An 8,472-nucleotide genomic window follows, 5' to 3' on the forward strand; every position below is an offset into this window, starting at 1 on the left:
TGGGGAGAACAGTAAATCGTGTCTTCCTTGGAGGGGTTAAGCGTAAACGCTTTTCGGTGTAATAATTCTCATCATAATAACTTAATTCGCGATCGCGTCTCAATTCACTTTCTTCTGCTGAAGCCGAAACATCAGGTATACTCAAATTAATATTTATGAGAAATTCTAAAACGAATAAAAAAAATACTGTTCCGATTAATTTTCTTTTTTCATTTGAATTTCTTGTGGTTTTGCTTGATTGGTCATATCTGGATTGATTTTATTATGATTATTTATTGTTTTGCAATTTTTGCAGTTGTTTTCTTTGAAATTTTTCGATAAATGGCGAACAGAGTTCCGATCCGCACAACCAGCTCAGCACTCATCGCCATGATCGCTGATGAGGTTACGATCGTATCTTTTTACTTATTTTGTGATTCCGAGCGAAATTTATGTATGGGAATGTTAACTCCATTGTTATGATGCTGTTGCCACTTCTAGTATATTTTTAGTCACTTATAAGAAGGCTGCTTCACCAATTATATCTGCTTCACTTCAAATTGGATGCCAAACTTTAGTCACTGTATGATGGGTCGTTTATACTGTGTTGGCCCTATCATAGAACTGCAAAATAAATAGAGAAAATAAGGGGCGAAGGGTAGGGGTTTGGTGGTTTTTCTAGGAGATTACTGTCAAGAATAAAAGGCATCACAAGAAGCGTGAACCGTATAGTTCACGAGTAAGTGGTACATAATCCCCATGCACATCTAGGAGCACTCCTTCACGCGTATCCATATAAGACCGAGTAGGCTGGTTGAGGTTCTAAGAGGTACCAAGTCCTCAAAGTACCCTCCATATGTTGAATAGATATGGTATCCCCATGTGGCAGTGAATTCAATAGGCCTTGAGAAAACTTGCAGATATCGGAGTCTAATGGCACCACTTTGTTTCCTCAAGCCAAATTTGCTCTCTTTTATTGACTATCTTTAGCAATTCTCTTTCAAAGTAGAACAGATTTTTCATTTGTATAGAATCAATCCCTTCAATCATGTGTAAACCGGCAAACAAAACTTCTTGAGTAGATAAACTGAACTTGAGAAAAATGTCTTTGGGCAATTTTCAGGAGAAGTACTGAACGAAAGTGGGAGAATAATCGTTTTAAAATTGGTATAAAGAAATGGTAAACTAGTAAACCCTATATAAAACCTTGGATGTGGTCATTTGTCCGAGTATTGATAGTTATGTTGGGACCAAATAGCAATTTTGAATTTAAATTTGTCTGAGCCAATTGGTTAGATTTTAAAATAAATTTCCAATAAAAAACAAGCCATGTTTGACAAGGTTTTTTTTTTTTTTTTTTAAATTTCATTTTTATCCACACATTTCATTGGACTCACAACTTTTAACCACACATTTTATGAGACCTACTAGCTTATAATCTCAATAAGTTTGTCAATAGGGGCTGAGATTTATTTTAGCCCATATACCTGTACTCATGCCAAAGTCAGCTGGTGGCAATGACAAGCATATGTTGGGAATTGTCCAATTTCACCTTAAGGGAAAGTTATGACCCCTTCCAAATGCTTTGGGCCATGGGGCCCAAACTCGATCCCAATCTTTAGATTAATAATCCATGTTTTTCATACCAATGTTGGATGCTTTCCGTTCTTTTAATTATTTCTTAATTTATTCTTTGTCCCTTTTTTCAATGATGAAGAGGAGAGAGAATGAATTCAACAATTATTTCACTTCGCACTTCAAATTTTCAATACCTATGATTTTCTTCATTCATTTGTGTTTTTCAAGGGTAGAAGAAGGAAGAGGGGAATTGAAGAAAGAAAGGATAGATTCCCATATAGGTTGAAATGAAAAACAAATTAATTTATTAATCCATGATTTGCAAATTTGGTTCAGGCCTCAAAGCACACCCAGTTTTGAGAATAGAAGACTTCAAGGTGGGTTTGGGCATCATGCAGCTTCATCTCCCTCTGACTTAGCTCTACATGACCACGGGCTTGTGTTTGGTTCAAAATATGTATTAATTTTCATGAGAATTTTTTTAAAGTTTGAACCTATTTTCTCAACAAATTTAAAATTTAGACTTGCCTAAGTACTGGTCAAACTATGTTGCTCGGGGTATGGGCGTCGGCTATGAGTATTTATCAAGGAATCGGATCCTTTTTCTTCTAAAATTTAGAAAATGCGAATATGACTAAGACACAAATTTGGACTTGGGTCAAAAATAATTTTTTTTAAAAACATTATATGCTAATAATTTTGGATATATTTTTTACGGGGTGAAACATTATATGGACTTGCTTTCATACTTTCAAATTCTTAGTTTTTGCCTCAAAATCAATTTTATTGCTTTATATCTCCAAGCAACTTCTATTTCTTCCCTTGCGATCTCCCTTTCCACCTTGTCCAATTCTAAATTAAAAGATCTGACATAGGATACATATCCATAAACATGTCATGTCGACACAGATGCGTCGTTCAAATTGAAGAGTTCGAGCATTAGAGTGGTATCGTGTGTTTCGAGACATACTAAACTCGTGGGTTTTACCACTGCTGGAAGCTGCTCCAACCATTTTGTCACTTCAATCTAAATTCCAATTTTGTGATTGTTGGAAGATCTGCTCATCTAGTTTCCCAAGTAGTGTGTCGATTGAGCTGAAATGGTGAATATTTGACTCAAAAGTCTTCTCTTCATAAAATAGATAACCTTTCATCTAATAATATCACCTCTTTATTCTAACACTGCAACTCTATGAAAGGGTTGTGGCAATTGAACGAATGGCGACATCTTAGGCTATAGATATGGCCTTTGCTGATTGCCATTTAAACAAACTATTTCAAGCATTTTTCTCCCTCAATTTGTGCAAACGAATTTTGCTCAGTTTCTGTCACTACAATGATCAGCACATACTTAGAATTCTGTTGGATTGGTTCCACTGCCATTGTGGTGCTATTTAATTTGGAACAATGGTCTGTCCTATTTTAGGAGGCAATTGCTTCAGATCTTCAACCGTAGAGGGAGCAAATTTATCTGAAGGACACAACACGACGTCGTTGAACTTGGATATTCTAAGTTAGAATTTAATTTGTTTATTTGTTTAAAATTGCAAGTGCATTTTCCATTATTGGAGTTAGATGATTGGTGCAACCTCTCACTATATCCTTGTTCATTTAGTTCTACATAGCTCCTGTTGCTATTAGTTTGATAATCTAAATATGAATTAAACTATTAGATGATGTGGCTTTTTAAGTAATTTTGTTCTTATTATATCTTTAAATTTTCGGTGGGGTGTCTGGAGGAACGATTTTTCTTGTTTTTGCATTGGAGCCTTTTGTTGTATTTTTTACATGTCGAGTAAAGAGAATTTAAAAGGAGTTGGATAATCCCTTTAATACTACAAAAGGGTCTTGAGAGAGTAGGACATATATGCTTTACGTGATTATTGGATGCAAGGATCTTATTTCCTGCATACTTGTCCGGTGTGCAGCATAAGTTGTGTCATAATTAAAAATGGATCTTGCCGTGGTCAGGCATTTGAACCATCGTTGCTTCTGAATGAGCAGAGAAAGTTAATCAGTCAGTGTCTAGATTTAAGTTCATCTAGCTTTTCCAGTACAGTTTAATCCCCTCCCTCCCATTTTTTTGGTTCCCTATTTCTCTCAGAAACAATTTTTAAAAAATTCAATCACCGTAAAGATTATCAAGGACCAATAAAATAAATTAATCAAATTATCTCGTTGTGGATCCTGCTGCTATTCTTTGCCTTGTAATATATTTTACTGATGAATTACTTGTTGATGTAGGATACAATTACTGGATTTTTGCTGGCTGGAGTTGGCAATGTTGATTTGAGGAGGACAACAAATTATCTCATTGTGGACTCAAGTATGCTTTCTTTGCTGTTTTGCTGCAGTTCGTTCTTTTTTATTTTCTCAACCTTTCAGTGATTGATTATGGAGATAGAATTAGACCAATTCCTGAATTTCCTTTCCCTTCACATTGGTTGAAGTATTGATACTGAATACCAATTCTACGTAAATCTTCCTACATTCCTACCAAAAGTTTGAAAAAAATTTCTTTAATTAATATGAAAATGACTTGTTTTTCAAAAATTTCTTTTTCTAATAAATATGAAGAGGACTTGTTAATCAGGTTTTTCTCTAAAATTTTTTACACATTTTGAAATACAAATTTCTTCCTACCAATAAATATTTCATAGAGAAAGTCTACTAATTTGGTAAGATTTTCTACACTTAATTAATTCGTTTTAAAAAGTCTGCACTTTAAATTACTACGACCAAGAGTATGTAAGTATATTTCTATTATTTTTTCTACTAAAAGTCTATTGCTAAAAAAATGTCTAAATAGTTCTATTGGAATTTCTCTTATTATTTTCTCTTATAATCTTTGCTCGTTGTTGTCTTTCTTTAGGATCTTTTATTAAGAAACTCTGACACTGAGAGATAGAGAGTTCAGTGATTTGCTTCTTGATCTGTAAAGAGGGGTCACCTCTATTTTTATCTAGAGCAAATAAAATATGGCTTCCTACAACGACTAATCTTCGTATCTCTCTATTTTCTAAACAAGTATTAATATATTCGTTAAAGCTTTCCAATGAACAAGTAAGCAAGGCAGTGTAATTTAAAGGCATAAAATATTAAAACTTTAAAACGATATGTGTTTATAATGGCCTTTGAATACTTTACCGTTCAGCAAATTAATTTCTTCATACTTTTTTATTTTTTTTAACTTTCTCTTAGCTTTTTTCTTGACCTTTTAAAGAAAGTTTAAGACTGTAGCCAAAAAGATTTTTATCATGTTTAAAAAGGTTTAAACAAACTCCCACTATTGGGACACAAATTAGCCAACTTAACTCAGAGAATTACTTTATCTTTTGACCATGGAATCCAGAATAAAGAGGCTAAAAGTATTAAAATTATATTCTTGAAACAAAAATAACATATTATTTGTGAATAAATTAATTGCTTACTTGGTGTTTCCCCTTTTAGGCCTTGCTCGAAAATTAATTAGAGTAAACGAAAATTATAAATAAGAAAAGATATGAAAAGAACTTACTTTAATTAAGAAGTCTTTGAATTTATAAGGATGTCTTAGAATTTACAAAGATGGTGGAGAGATTTTTGAGTACAAGTGTGACAGTGTACTTTTTTTCGGTATGATTTCTTTTGTGAGAGGTGTGTGTATTTATAGACGCTGGTATATCACGTCTATTCTATTGGTATTGTAAGTGTGCTATCAATAATTGAAGAATACTGTGCAAACTTTACAGGTGTGCAATCAAAAATCAAAGAAAAATAAATAATGTGCAATTCTCCATGTGAGTAATTAAAGAATGAATTATTTGAAAAGATGCTTCTAATAACTTTTGTCTTTACGCCTGACTTTTCTTGAAATATGAGAATCAACTTTGCAGAGGATCTTTGAAATATGTTTAACGTTTTATCTTTATGCCTCTTCTTTTTTACTTCCTTGTTTTGCTAATTATTTCTCCATCTTTCTATCTCGTTTTTATCTGTCCATCATTTCTACTATGGCTTTTTTATAGTTCTGAATTCATCTCATTATCGTTGCCATCAGATATATAGGCTTCCACTTCTGTTTCTGATAGGATTTCTGTAAATTCTCCATTAGTCTCTTGAAACGCCATCAGATATAAATTCTTTTGTTCAATATTTGGTACTAGAATTTTTTCTACTTTAATTCTCATAGCAAGGTGCTCTTGGCAAAAAATAATTCCGTTATTCCATTGTGCTACTAATCTGAAATCATTATTTTGAACTTCCATCATGGCTGCGATTTCTGATATTCTTCTTTCATAATCAATCAATCTAATTTTTATTTTAATATTCGTCCTTGAAGAGGGTCTAAATCTTTTGGCTCCTTCATAAATTAAAATACAATGATAAGCTAGAATTACAATGCCATTATTTACACGAGGGGGTATGAAAATGAATTGAACCATTAAGGGATGATCTTTTAACTGATCAAGAATCTGTTTAAATTTTGGTGAAAAAATATGAAAGATCTGTTTAATATGTATATGGTATCTATCATATCAAACTGTAAAGTTGGGTAAAAGAGGTCTTCTTCTTCAAAGATTGTATAATCAAAGGAAATTGCTGGATAATTGTGTTTAAGGAAGGCTGAATTTTGGGCTGCATCGTATTTGGGACCATGTCTAAGGAAATATCTATTTTCATTATGATAGTGACTTAAAATTTGAGCAAAATCTATAATTTCCTGTACAACGAAATTCTTTATAGAACTTCGAACAATACTGGCGCAATCACCAATTTTCTGTTCTAATTCATATAAAGTCTTTTCCTGTCCTACAGCTGTAGAATCTATTAATTCAATAAATCTTTCTATTTTATCAAAATAATTTCTACTTGTAGAGGCGATGTCTTTAGAAATGAGTTTTTCAAGTGTATTTTTAGAAGAACTAAGTTTGTCTAAACTAGTATGCAATTTAAGAATCTCATTTTGACATTTACTAATAGTTTGTTGGGATGAAGAAATTTGATCTTTGAGGAGTTGTAGTCTTTCTTCTAAAAAATGCTTTCTAAGATTTAAATTTCTAACAACTTTGGTCATAGTTTTACAACTATCACAAAGTTATATTGATGAAGATGATGATGAAGCTTGAGAGGGGGTTTGCATGGCCTGTCTAATTCTTTCGGAGATATGAAAATTAAATCCTATCATTTCTCTACAAAAATTTAAAACTTCTTCAAGCGTATAAAATCCTTTGAAAAGGGGGGTCGAAAAATCTTTCTACTTGTTGTAGTATTTCTTGGCCAATAATTATATATTCCAGGCTTTCTACTTTTAATTACTGCAAAAAAATAAAATTTTTGCTTACTACTTGATTATGAATCTGTCTAAAATTGTTAGCTAGGGCATTAATGCTGTCTAATTTTTGTTTAGAGTCACGTGCCATCCAGAGATTATCCAGTAAACGCTTCATTTCTGGTAGTCTTTCTAAATTATTTCCTCTAAATAGAAGATTAGATCCTTGAGGGGCCATTCTCAGAGTGACATTTCCAAAGTTCATCATCCTCTGATCCATCTGTACCATGAAGATAATGAGTTAGAAAATTAATAACTTGCCTCCTTAAATTATTTGCTAAAATATTATTTTTTCCGTCAATATGTTCTATACTAATTTTATAGCTGCTTAATATCTCATATAATTTTAACCATTTTTTATGTCTTATCTTATCAAAATGTCTTTTTAATAAATTTTACTATAATTTCACAATCTGTCCTAATTGTAAATTCAGTGTTTAAAAATAATTTAAAACTTTCTATACTATGTATGATGGCCATTATTTCATAATCTAAGCTAGTTAAATATTTTCCTTTTATCTTGTATTTTTCGCTAGCATATTTACAAAATTTTTCTTCTTTTTTATCACTATATTTATTTGGTTTGGAACCTAATTCACATCCATCTATTTCTATTATTTTATATTCACTATCTAACGGTGGTAAATTTTTAACTTCTGCTTTTATCTTTTTAACTAATTCAATATCTGATTAATTAAAATATTTGTCCTTTACTAGATAATTTACTATACAGTGAACCTACTTTCCTTCCTAAATGTTTAATAAAATGTCTAGCATAATTTAATATTCCTAAAAAGGCTTGTAATTTCTTAGTTTCTTCAATTTTGTCTGGAAAATGTAAAATTGTTTGTACTATAGATGGTGGCAACTGAATCTTTCCCTCTCCTAAAATTATAAAAATTCAATTTTTTGTTTATTTATTTTCATATTCTTTTTTACTTATAATTAAACCATTTTCTATAAATTTATTTAAGGTTATCTCTAGATGTTTCATATCTTCTTTATAGTTTTTACTGTGTACTAGAATATCATTAATATATACACAAACAAATGGAAGTGAATTAAATATATTATTCATCTTTCTTTGAAAAATAGAGGGTGCATTTTTTAATCCAAAAGGCACGACTAACCAAATTTGATGTTATAATTTTTCATGGTTGTATGTATTTCATATTGCTAATACTTAATTTTTCTAAGTCTTTTAAAGTTTTATTTTGTTCATAAGTGTTATATCTATTGGGATGAGATCCTATAATTAATTCTCTAATAAAGCTTGTAAAATTTCTAGGATTATCTCCTCCAACCATTCTTAATCTAATTTCATCTTGTTTAGTCTTTTTGCTGTAACATATACATCTAAAGCAGTCTTTCTTAAATAAGTTTCTAAATAAGCCAACATTTCATCTACAGTCATTTGTATAGGTACACTGTTATATGCTCTAATTACAGAATTTTTTCATTTGGTTATAGTACTAGGTCTGTGTTGTGGTTTACAATTATTTAACTTTAAGATTAATTCTCTATCGCTTGCTAACGGTAAACTACATCCTTCTTCCGTCTATCTTTTTCCTAAACTTTTATATGTTTTATCAGTCCATTTAAAG

At 31.3% G+C, this 8,472-nt stretch overlaps 1 long non-coding RNA gene across 1 annotated transcript; it reads left to right on the forward strand.

The window, feature by feature from the left end:
• On the forward strand, positions 1 to 3,880 carry LOC111369259. The gene is made up of 3 exons (XR_002698093.1): positions 1 to 135; positions 296 to 384; positions 3,802 to 3,880. It is a non-coding gene; the product is annotated as an uncharacterized LOC111369259 (long non-coding RNA).
• The last annotated feature ends 4,592 nt before the right edge of the window (positions 3,881 to 8,472 follow it).

Source organism: Olea europaea, chromosome 20 (genome assembly GCF_002742605.1).
Source record: "Olea europaea var. sylvestris chromosome 20, O_europaea_v1, whole genome shotgun sequence".
Lineage (NCBI taxonomy): Eukaryota > Viridiplantae > Streptophyta > Magnoliopsida > Lamiales > Oleaceae > Olea > Olea europaea.